This window comes from Vulpes vulpes, chromosome 2, assembly GCF_048418805.1.
Source record: "Vulpes vulpes isolate BD-2025 chromosome 2, VulVul3, whole genome shotgun sequence".
Classification (NCBI taxonomy): Eukaryota; Metazoa; Chordata; class Mammalia; order Carnivora; family Canidae; genus Vulpes; species Vulpes vulpes.
Window position 1 is genome coordinate 165,191,574 of NC_132781.1, and position 12,509 is coordinate 165,204,082.

At 48.1% G+C, this 12,509-nt stretch overlaps 1 pseudogene; it reads right to left on the reverse strand.

Annotated features, from left to right (window-relative positions):
* Positions 1-595: 595 nt before the first annotated feature.
* LOC112929730 (profilin-1 pseudogene) lies at positions 596-1,507 on the reverse strand (annotated as a pseudogene).
* Positions 1,508-12,509: the final 11,002 nt, after the last annotated feature.

The following is a 12,509-nucleotide window of genomic DNA, read 5'->3' on the forward strand; positions in this document are numbered from 1 at the left end:
GCCGAGGCAGTGTTTGTCAACCTCCACTATAGGTATTTTTTTCCTCTTTTCCATGATCTATTCTTTGGAGGCCATTCACTAAGTACAGCCTACTTTTTTTTGCCTGTTTGTTTGTTTTTTAAAATAGGATTATTTGTCCTATTGAGTTCTAAAAGTTTTTGTGTATTCTCAATACAAGTTCTTTATTAGATATATGATTTGCAAACATTTTCACACTGTTTGGGGCTTGTCTTTTTGTTTTCTCAGTGGTGTCTTGTATAGGGTAAAGATTTCTTATTTTGATGAAGTCCAATTTATCGTGCTTTTGGTGACATAGCTAAAAAAAATATTTGCCTAACCAAAAGTCACAAAGATTTTCTATGTTTTCTTCCAGAATTCTTATAGTTTTAGCTCTTGCATGCAGGTCCGTGATCCCTTTTGAGTTAAGTTTTGTATATAACATGTAGGGTAAGGGGCTGAGTTCCTATTTTTTGCTTCTTTTTTTTTTTTTTTTTAGTAGAATCTTTTTTATTCAGAAAAAAAAAAAAACCCAAAAAACAAAAAAGTTTTCCAACCACACACAGGAGGGGTTTGGGTAGGGGGAGGTGTCTGTACGTGTGTGTATGGGGAGGAGAGGGGTGCAAAAGCAGTGGGGAGTGGTAGGGGGTGGGGACAGACGAGGTCAGTACTGGGAACGCCGCAGGTGGGAAGCCATTTCATAACATTTCTTGTTGATCATACCACCGTGGACACCTTCTTTGCCCATCAGCAGGACTAGCGTCTTGGCAGTCATGGTGACAGTGATGTTGAAAGTGGGCGCTCCACCTGCTCTCGGTCCGAAGGTCCATAGTAAACTCCCCATCCTGCAGCGGCGAGTCCCGGATCACAGAACACTTCTGGCCTCCCAGTGTCAGCCCGTTCACGAAAAAACTCGACCGGTCTTTGCCAATCAGGACACCGACCCCAGCTGGCGTGATGTTGACGAAGGTCTTCCCGGGGACGGCGGCCCACACGGAGGGCGAGTCCTTATAGCCCACGATGGCCGCGTCCTGACAGGTCCCGTCCGCCATGAGGTTGTCGATGTAGGCGATCCAGCGGGCCAAGGCTGCTGCGGGGCTGCGGCGGGGGCCACCGACTGGGCTCGGGGCCTCGGGCTGGCGGGCGGGGGGCGGCGGAGAGCTCGGGGCACGCGCTGCCGTCCGGACCGCGGCTCTGCTCACTGTGTCTATTTTTTGCATTTTTTGCATTGTATATCCAATTGTTCAAGGAACAATCGTCAGAAAGACTATTGAATACCCTTGGCATTTTTGTAACAAATCAGTCGACCCCAAATGGCAATGTATGTTTCTGGATTTTCTACTGTGTTCCATTGATTTGATGCCAGCACCACACTGTCTTGATTACAGTAGCTTATAGTAAGTTTTACAGTGAGGTAATTTAAGTTCTTCAACTGAGTTTTTCTTCTCCAAAAGTTTTCTATTGGCTATTCTAGGTCCTTTTTATTTTTTTATTTTATTTATTTATTTTTTATTTATGATAGTCACAGAGAGAGAGAGAGAGGCAGAGACACAGGCAGAGGAAGAAGCAGGCTCCATGCACCGGGAGCCCAATGTGGGATTCGATCCTGGGTCTCCAGGATGGCGCCCTGGGCCAAAGGCAGGCTCTAAACCACTGCGCCACCCAGGGATCCCCTCTAGGTCCTTTTTAAAAAAATTATTTACTTATTCATGTGAGACACGGGGCGGGGGAAAAGAGACACAGGCAGAGGGAGAAGCAGGCTCCATGCAGGGAACCCAACGTGGGACTCGATCCCGGGACCCCCGGGGTCACGACCTGAGCCGAAGCCAGATGCTCAACTGCTGAGCCCCCCAGGTGTCCCTTTTGGCTGTTCCAGGTCCTTTGCCATTTCCATGTACATTTCAGGATGAGCTCGTCAGTTTCTGCAGCTAAGCACCCTGGGATCTGGTGGGAATGCACAGAACATATAGGCTAATTTGGAGAGGATGGTCACCTTAAGGATGCGGAGCATGAACATGTTATATGTTCATGAACATGTTATCATGTTTCCATGTACTTAGATCTTCTTTAATTTGCTTCAGCAATATCTGTAGCTTGAGTGCAGGGGCTTTGCACGTTTTTTAGCTGAATTCTAAATACTCCGTTGAATGTTATTGTGGATGAGACGTTTCCGTGTGCAGTTTCAGACTGTTCGTTATCGGTACATAGAAACACACCTAATGGTTGGTTGTTGATCTTGTGTCCCGACGCCTTGTCATCTGTGATCGTGTTATCTGTGAATGAACACAATTTCAATTCTTCCTTTCTAATCTGAATGCCTTTCGTCTTCCTTGCTTTCTGGACTGACCATCTTGCATCTAACATCATGTTGATGCCATAAGAGGAGATATGTTTGCCTTGTTCCCAATCTTAGGGGGAAATCATCAGTTTTTCACTACTATGAATGATGTTTTAGGTTTTTCATAGATGCCTTTATGTTGAGAAATTTCTGTTTTATTTCTCACTTGTTGAGAATTTTTATTTTGAATGTTCAGTTGCCCACTTTTCCTCTCACTTCTCTTTGCCTCATGTAATAGGCACATAATGATCATATCGGTGATATCTTCCTGATGTAGGGATCCCTCGCCAACATGAAATGTTCCTCTCTGGATCTGTTAACTACATTTGATTAATTTATTAAGATTTTATGTATGTGTGTGTGTGATCTCTCCACCCAACGTAGTGCTCAAACTTACAACCCCAAGAGCAAGAGTTGCATGCTTTACCATGTTGGTAAAGCATGGCGCCTCCAACCAAGTACATTTTAAGGATTTAATGTACTTGGTCGATTCATGAATCAGCAGCATCCTGTCTAACACCCAGAGGGGAGCTCCAAAGGGCTATAGACAAGGACAGGCTTTTATTTTTACTAAGATTTATTTATTTATTTATTTATTTATTTATTTATTTATTTATTTATTTATTTATTTATTTATTCATGAAAGAGAGAGAGAGAGAGGCATAGACACAGGCAGAGGGAGAAGCAGGCTCCATGCCGAGAGCCCAGTGCGGGACTCAATCCCGGGACTCCAGGATCGCGCCCTGGGCGGAAGGCGGCGCTAAACCGCTGAGCCACCCGGGGATCCCAAGCACTGGCTTTTAAAGGTGGAGAGAGGAGTGGAACGTAAAGAAACTGTTAGCAAAGAATTCGTTGTTTTAGGCAAGGTCACTCTCCTAATGGGAACAGAAGGGTCTCTCAGTAAATTTCCTAATGCTGACCCAGAAATTCCTATGTTAAAGGTTACACACCGGGGGGTGGGGGGTGGGGGTGGGAGGCTGAAACTACAGTTAGATTAGGTATTGTTTACTGGTTTGGGGTCTTAATCTAGGTGAAACCAACTTCAGGTCTGTAGTTTCTCTTTAACAATTCCCTCTTGATTAGACTCTCAGCTTAGCTGAAAGTTGTGATCAAAATTTAGGGTGTCAACGCCACTCTCGGCTACTGCTCTATTTTGCAAAGCTTCTGTTGATCCTTTGTGTGGTATTCACAGTTCATGACGTTTTTACTTAATCTCTTGGAATATTCACAGGTTAGGACTTCAGGGTCACAATTTTTAAGCTGGTTGTCCTCTATATTATCCATTTTTTTGATGTTCCGGTCTCAGGGAGATCATTTGCTGTGGGTTAGTGGCTGCAAAAATGCATTTGAGGCTTTTAAGAGAACATAACACACCAGGGAGATTATTATGATGACTACAAAACTTCCAATGTTGGCAGTACTCTTTGAAGCCATGGCCACTGCGAATCAAACTGGAATCAAGTAAGTTAGAGAAAGACCCTGCTGAAAGAGATACTTTTTTTTGTTTGTTTATTTTTTATTTGACAGAGAGCAAGACCAGGAGCAGGGGGCAGAGCTAGAAGGAGAAACAGACTCCTCTCTAAACAGAGAGCCCGATGCAGGCTCGACCCCAGGACCCTGGTATCATGACTTGAGCTGAAGGCAAATGCTTAACTGAGCCACCCAGGCGCCCCTAAAAGTTTTACTTTTCTTTCCTTTCTTCTAAAATATTTTTATTTATTTATTTATTCATGAGATACACAGAGAGAGGCAGAGATACAGGCAGAGGAAGAAGCAGGCTCCCTGCAGGGAGCCCGATGGGGGACTCGATTCCAGGACCCCGGATCACGCCCTGGGCCGAAGGCCAATGCTCGCCTACTGAGCCACCCAGGTGCCCTAAGTTTTAATTTCTGATAACACTAGAGAGCTAATTTGTTAATAACTCTAGAGACAAATCTATTTTAATTAAACCAGCAACTGAATATTTTCCCAGATCATGTGAACTTAAAACAACATTTGGATTAGCTTCCATGTGTCTGAGAGTTTTAGAAAGCCCAATACTTACAAGCACTTGTCCAACGAAATAGAGCTCTTCAACAAATTAAATTTAGCAATACTCTCAGAGGTAGAAAAATCTCACATTTGTACCACATGTATGTATGGAAACACACAGAGAGACAAATGTAACGGTCCTGTAGCTACGAATATTTTCGAAGAAGATTTTCAAGATTTTTATTCTTCTTGGAACTGATCTTAAGAGATGCTAAAGTTTGGGGCACGAGAACCCCTTCAGCTTATATTTAGTTTATATTATAAAAAGGCTTCTTTCCCCCTTTTTCTCCCCTTCAATCTCAGGTGATTGTGGGCTGTGTTTACCTTTCAAAGTCCTGATAAGACGTGTAACTTTGAGGGACAGAGAAAGAAAAAGAATGCACATTCCTCCAAAGGACTTTGGTTTCCTGAAGCCATTCACAAGCTGTTTAAGATAATTAGGGCAAGTTTGGAGATTGGGAAAGAAACAGGTGAACTTTGAATTGCCTCTAGGGCTGCGTTTCTAGTTTTGTAAAGATTTGAAAGATGAGGACAGTTGCTTCCAGTTCCTCAAATAATTGGGTTATAACTTAAATGATATCACAGTCGATCCACCTATCCAACTACATTATCTCAATTTGCTTTCTTCCCTCCCCGTGCATAGCTCAACTTTGAGATATTTCTGACAGCAGTGAATAATCCCCTCTTTGGTGTGAGACGGTCCAGAAAGGGGATGCAAGGGACAGTAACTTCCCAAGATGCAGTTACTCTCAGGGAGAGACAAAGGAAAGAAACACAGCCGCAAGTCCTGGGCACGCAGAAAGCCAGGCCCAGCTGTGCCAAAGAGAGGAGCAAGGTGGGAGGAGCTAGGGCGCAAACAATCAGTGACCATTGGGTCTGGATTTGGAAAGGGACAACATGAAACTTTCCTCTCGCGACTGGGCACTCCACACAGAGATTCAGAAGACCTGATTCTGGTAAGAGTTTCCACCCTTTGCTGGCTCCTGCCAGTTCTTCCAGGATCCTCTCTGCTGGCTCTGATATCTAGCAGTTTCCCCTTGGCCATTTACCAGAAAATCCCTCAGTTTTGTCACCTCTGGGAGGGGCCCACGTGGGGGCCCTTCTTTGAAGGTATCTATGGGTGTGTGTGTAAGGCCACTGACTCGGTGGACTTGTGTTTATGGGATGGTCCTTTCGGAGTGGGAAAACAATGCAGAGGATTAGTGCATCGAACGGAGGACAGAGGGGGAGCAGCAGGCTTTCGTTTTAGGTAATTTTTAGTGATTTTATTTATTTGTTCATGAAAGAGAGAGAGAGAGAGGCAGAGACACAGGCAGAGGGAGAAGCAGGCTCCATGCAGGGAGCCCGACGTGGGACTCGATCCCCCGTCTCCAGGATCAGGCCCTGGGCTGGAGGCAGGCAGCGCTAAACCACTGAGGCACCCAGGCCACCCTCATTACCCTTTTGCAGTGCATCTTTTAATGAAACCATTTTGGAATTTTGAAACCTTTTAGAGGCTTCTGCTTGCCAATTAAAACAGGTATCCCATTTGGCTTAATTTGAGAAACTTTGCTTCAAGGGTACTTCTTAAATGATCTTTTCTAAGTGGAATCTTCCCCCACGGTGGCCATTATATTTTTAGGCTGCAATTCTCCTAAGGGCTTGCAGCTCGGTAGGGCCCTGGCTCCACATAGAGCTAACTCTCATGTTTGTAGGGCCATATCCAACCGCCATGGGGGGTGGGGTGTCACTCACATTTCCGTCTGGCTTTCTTTAGGGGCTCCAGCCTAATGGTTACTAAGCCAAATTGCTCAGGACACAGAACAAGCCTAGTGAGATTTTGCTGTTTTTGCTAGGTATCTACAACTTCTGGGACTCTTGTTCTTGGACATAAAATAAGCAGGTGTGCTGGAAGCTTAAGCACTTGACTCTATTTTATTTTATTTATTTGACGGAGAGAGAGAGAGCGCACAAGCAGGGGGAGCTACAGGCAGAAGGAGAGGGAGAAGCAGACTCCCCGCTGAGCAGGGAGCCTGACACGGGCTCGGGGCTCAGGGCTCGATCCCAGGACCCTGAGATCATGACCTGAGCTGAGGGCAAATGCTTAACCTGATGAGCTACCCAGGTGCCCCCAGCATTGACTCTTTAGCATTTAAGGATCCCATTAGCTCAGACTTGGGGTGTCTCGTAGCCGAAATGATACCTAAAAGGAATGTGCCACGAGGTTGAGGGCTGTGTGTGCTCCACAGTGCGCCTCGTTGCACAGAAGTTTTCTTGAGGTTGGTGGGTGACCTGATGTCAGTCTAATCTGTTCCGTGACCAATTTCTCTTATCATGGGAGTCTTCTGGAGGTGGCAAGTCTCTCATAATCCTTAAATGTTCAACCTGTGCCCACTGATTTTTGTGGCTTTTGCCTCTTCTGAGATCCCCTCTAGGAGGCCTTTATCTACGTAAAACAAGACAAACATGCGCATCGTAATGTATTGACAGTAACCAAGAGATGCTACGGTGTTCTGGCCCCAAGACAGCCCGGTGTGTACCACCACCAATACCCGTGGAAACTTGCTGAGGTTTTCCATCCCGGGACTTGTGATCTGAAAGGCCAGGGCCTCGGCTCTGGGGAGACCCGCTGCCAGCTCGACTGTGCTCCAGGCATAACTCTGCCACTCAAACGGATCTGCCCTGTAAAGGAAAGCTAGTGAGATCAGGAGCCTGGACACAAAAAGGGCAGAGCTCAGATCCAGGAGGAACTCACCAACAGCCCGTAGAAGTATCGAGAAAGGCAGTGAACTCAAATGGTTCATGGGTATCACACCTGTTTCTCGTTGTCCCTGAATGCTGCTGGAAGTTCACTTTGGTTTCCATTGCTGCCACCAAATCTGTTAAATAACTAAAATTGAACCAAATATATTTTAAGGATCTAATTGGCTTTTTTAATCGATTCATGAATCGGCAGCATCCTGTCTAGCCCGCAGAGGGGAGCTCCCAAGGGCTACAGAAAAGGAAAGGCTTTTAAAGGGGTAGAGAGGGGAGTGGAAAACAAGGAAATTGTCAGCAAAGAATCCGTTGTTTTAGGCAGGGTCCCCCCCTAAGGGGAGCAGAAGGATCCATCAGTTAATTTCCTAATGTTGACCAGGAAATTCCTATGTTCTCTGGTTAAAAGTCACATTTCTGGGGGGTTGGAACTGCAGCTAGGTGAGGTACTGAGTGTTGGTTTACTGACTCGGGGGCCTGACAAGTGCAGGTTCTGGTGGCCGGGGATGTGCCGAGAGCTAACCCACTCCTTACACCTTCTACCTTCTAGAGTCTTCCCACTAAGTTTCTGGCTAGCTGGCTGCCTGCCCAGCTGAGACCTCAGGCTAGCAAGCCTTGGGTTTTTCCCATTCATTTCTGACCACCTGTGCTGCTTTTAGCTGATGAAAATCCTACAGCTCTCCTCTGCGACCCGCGAACAAAACATGATCAAATACGCCCCCTTCAGAGCAGAGCCCGATCTGGTCCCGCTGCTTCCCTCACGATCAGAGAGCGCGGGGCAGGGAGCCCCTCCGGCCTCGGGGGCGCCTCCACTGCTCCCACCTGAAGCTCTAGTAGTTTTTCCCAAGAACAAGTGCTTTTTAATTTGTTTGCATTTGGTCAATTTCCAGAGCCTCGAAACGTTTTTTTTAAGATTTATTTATTTACCTTAGATTGAGCAAACACAGCAGAAGGGGCAGAGGGAGAGGGAGAGAGAATCTAAAGCAGATTCTGTGCTGAGCGCCGAGCCGGCTGTGGGGCTCGATCTTACAACCCCAAGATCATGACCCAAGCTGAAACCGAGAGTACGCCACTTAACTGCAGCACCCAGGTGTCCCGTCCTGAAACATTTTTAATACTTCTTCCAAGTTCGATGATTTTTATTTTTTGCAGAGAGCACTGCCTCTCCTCCCCCCACCGCCCAAGCCAGCACTCCCTCCACAGTGCCGCCCTATGTCTGCAGTGAGGGCCTTGCCTTGAGCCCCCTAGAGCGCAGTCACCCTGTGGTGACCTGGCTGCGGCCCCTGCAATCCTGTTCCACGGGCTGCCCTCGGCACCAGCCTCCTAGCAGAGGAGGGGACACAGCAAGCAGAACATGGAGAAGCTTCGGGGAGGACAAGAGCGTCAGGAAGCTCCCCCAACTCCTGTGATTCCCCAGCGGCCTAATAAGAGATTGCGGGGTCCTTTGGGGTCTGGCTGGCTCAGTCAGTAGAGCAGGTGACTTTTGACCTTGGGGTTGTGAGTCTGAGCCCATGTTGGGCAGAGTTTATTTATTTATAAATATCTCATTTATTTACGAGAGAGAGAGAGAGAGAGAGAGAACAAGCAGGGGAGGGGGGCAGAGGAAAAGGGAGAAGCAGACTCCCGGGTGAGCAGGGAGCCCGATGTGGGGCTCGACCCAGAGGCGATTCACCAACTGAACTGCCCAGGCACCCCAAAGAGAGTTTATTTAAAAAAAAAAAAAAAAAGTCTGCAAGGTCCTGTAGGGGTACTCCTCCTGTCTGTCTGTCCTGCCTCCTTCCCAGGGCGGGCAGATGAAAGTGAGCTTATAGTAGGGAAGTTCCTTGGAAACTTCCAATTGCTACGTGATTTGTTTTGGGGTTTTTTGTTTTGTTTTGTTTTGTTTCGTTTTGAAAGAGAAACAGAGCCAGGGCTGGAGGGAGAGGGAGAAGCAGACGCCTCTCTGAGCATGGAGCCCGACAAGGGGCTCGATCTCATAACCCTCGATCATGACCTCAGCCGAAATCAAGGGTCCGATGCTTAGCCAGCCGAGCCCCACGGGCACCCCTCGGACGTGGGAGGAGGCTGGTCGGGCAGGATGGACTGTGGAGGCCACGCAGGCCCAGTGCTCCCAGCCTCAGGCGACCCAGGAGATACGGTTCCAGAGAAACTGGGTTTAGGTGCATATTCGTGACCTTCAGTTGACTTTTAAAGGAAAACTACAGGGGATCCCGGGGGGCTCAGCGGTTTGGCGCCTGCCTTCAGCCCAGGGCATGATCCTGGGGACCCAGGATCGAGTCCCGCGTCCGGCTCCCTGCATGGGGCCTGCTTCTCCCTTTGCCTGTGTCTCTGCCCCCCTCTCTCTATCATGAATGAATAAATAAAAATCTTTAAAAAAACGAAAACTTCATCGGAATTGCCTTTCTGTGACTAGTTCTGCAGAACAAACCACGCTTCTGTAACTCGTGCGGCCGAGCAGCCCCCACAGGCGACCCTCCGGCTGCACCTGCTCCGTCCTGGGGGCTCGTGGGCTCAGGGCAAGGAGTCACCGACGCCTGTCGAGGGACAAGCCGATTGCTCTCGCCTGAGATTTAGCAAGAGAAATATGCTGAGTCAACGTGACTAAACATCTGGACACACCCAATTATTACGGAAGAACCTTCACTTTATGCCAACACGCTTAAGTATCTAACCCCGCAGCCCCTGTTTCCTTCTATTACTAATGTTACACGAATCTGGCCCTTCCCGTTTCTCTGCTAAGGTGCTGGGGCGTCCTGAGCCTTGAGGCCTGTGAGCCCTAAGAGCTAACGCCCCAACTTTCTGAATACTGGATGTGGTGGACGTTGTGGTCGCCTGTAATTCTTGTCAAGCTTCAGTCAAATATCATGATTTCTCTTCTAAGTCTCCGGAGATGGCGGGCTAAGCCGGGGAGGTCTAGGGCCTATACCCTCGGCATCTCTTGCCACAGCTCCTGGGCCCTTGGCCGGAGCTGGCACTCCCTAGCAGACCCCGATTTGTGCTTCCTAAGTAGGTGAAGCGGCGCAGAATTGCAGGTGGGGTCCCAACATTCCCAGAGGCACAGAAAGAACAGGAATGCCTGAGCCTGCAGAGTTCCCAAGCTTTGAAGTGGGGAAATGGGTTTAGGTGAGTGAGCCCAGGAGGGGCCTCTGCTTGTTTGGCCATAAACCTTCACCTCCACCCCATGGGGTGATTCCTTTCTTCCTTAAGTTCCAGCAAAGGACTAGAACACAGCAACACTCTGCCTTCCCCTGGGAGGGGTGGAGCTGGTGTGCAGGTGCCTGGGGGAAGGCTCTCGGCCCGGGGCCCAGCAACGGACAGAAACAAAGCAAGCCTCGGACTCCTCCCGGAAGGGCAGGGCCGGTGCTCGGAGCGGACAGAGGCTCTTCCTGCCAGAGTGCTGCAGATTGCACGAATCTGTGTCCCTCTGCCTTAGGAGTCTGCAGAGTTTGACTCCCGCCCAGGTCTCTCAGCTCTGGGGCTGCAGATCCAGGCATGGCCATTTTATTTTCACCTTCTAAATAGGAGCAGAAAGCTTCCAGGGAACAAAAGCTTCACACAGCAAAAAGCTCAGCTGAGTCTGGCCCCCTGACCAGGAGCGGTGCTGAGAATCAGCACAGGGCCCGCCTGCAGAGGCCCCGCTGCGAGAACTGGTGAGCAGCAGGTTTACTGAACTCACAGGACTGGAAAACTCCAGGGCTAGGGGAAAGTAGTATACAGAATTTGAGGGTTTTTTTCCCTTATGATGCATTTAATAATTTCCAGTTTGGGCACCTGGGTGACCCATTCGGTTAAGTGTCTGCCTTCCACTTGGGTAGTGGTCCCAGGGTCCAGGGATCCCCATCGGGCTCCCGGCTCAGTGGGTAGCCTGCTTCTCCCTCTGCCCTTCCCCTCTGCCCATGATCTCTTTCCCATTTTCTGTCTCAAATAAATAAATAAAATCTTAAAAAAAAAAAAAAAACCTCCCCAGACCAGGTCCTTCCTGCATGGCTCCTTCACCACACACCCCTCTGCATCCCACTCGCAGCCCTGTGGTTGGTGCATATCATGGCTTTCTTGTGCTGCCTCCTCTCCCCCTTTGCCCGGCCCAGCCCGGCCACGCAGGCTCTGCAGGCTCCTACCTCGTGACCTTCCTCAGCTGGCCCCGAGGGCCTGGGCACTGGGGCTGGGGGAGGAGGGGAAGCCGACAGACACCCAAGAGTCCATGCAGGGCCTGTGGCAGCCTGGGCCCCAGGAGCCAGGGCCCCCCCCCCCCCCGCCAGCCTGATCCCCACAAGGCAGCAGCCAGCCCCTCGATGGCCCGTGCACCGTCCCTCTGCCATCTCCATCTTGCTCGCTCGTGCTGTGGGTCATTGGTCCTCCCTGCCCACCTATTCCAGTCTCCTCTGAGCGCCTGCCAGTGGTGCAGGAGGGAGGACCGGGAGCCCTGTGTGGCTTTGGGCAGGCCACGAATCTGCCTGGAACTTCATTCCTCCAACTGTAAAATGAGGTCAGTCATCCTGTTCTGCTGTCCCCATGGGACTGTCCAGAGGCTCTGAGGCAGACAGTGTGGGTCCCTCGTGAGAGCAGAGGTGCTGGGAGGCAGTATCACCACTCGTGGCCCCCCCAGACCACTGCTGCCCTTGCCCCCCCCCCCCACAGCCCCCACAGCCCTCTGCTGTAGCACCAACTCTGGTGTTCATTAAACATGGTCTCTTTACATGAAAAAAAAAAATAGTATATAGAACTTGAGGGGTTTTTTTCTTATGATGCCTTTATCTTTCAGTTTAAAATTTTCTGACTTTTTTCTCGTTTCCATTTCACCTAGTTTCTTATTTTATAAACTCTTTGTTTTTAAGTCTTTTGGTTTTTAAATTTTACAATTACATGTTATAAACATATCCTTCATTTTTGGCTTCCTTTATCTGTATTCAATTTTATTTTTGTAAATATATATATATATATATATTTTGCTTTTTTATGCCATTGGAATTTAGTATCTCTTAACACAGAGAACAAAATACACTCAGAAACAAGTGGATCACCCTGTTTTGTCCACTCTGTGAGATTATATTCTCTCATTACCACCCATTCCTCTCTCTCTCTCTCTCATTTTTCTTTTCTTTTTCATTGTATTTTTCTATTATTTTCTGGTTCCTGAACTATTCACAATTGTCTAGTCTGTATTTTGTTTACGTCATGGTTGATATTTTTGACTCTGCACACTCGTACAGTCATTCTTCTGGACAGTCTGGACAACAAGACTAGAAAAAGGAATTCACAACAAAAGAAAAAACCGGAGGTAATACTCTCTGCCACAGATATAATGAATATGGATTTAGGTAAAATATTGGAGTTGGAGTTCAGGATAACAATTATAGTTATAGTTGGGCTTAAAAAAAAACATAAAAGACTGTAGAGAATCTCTTAGGGC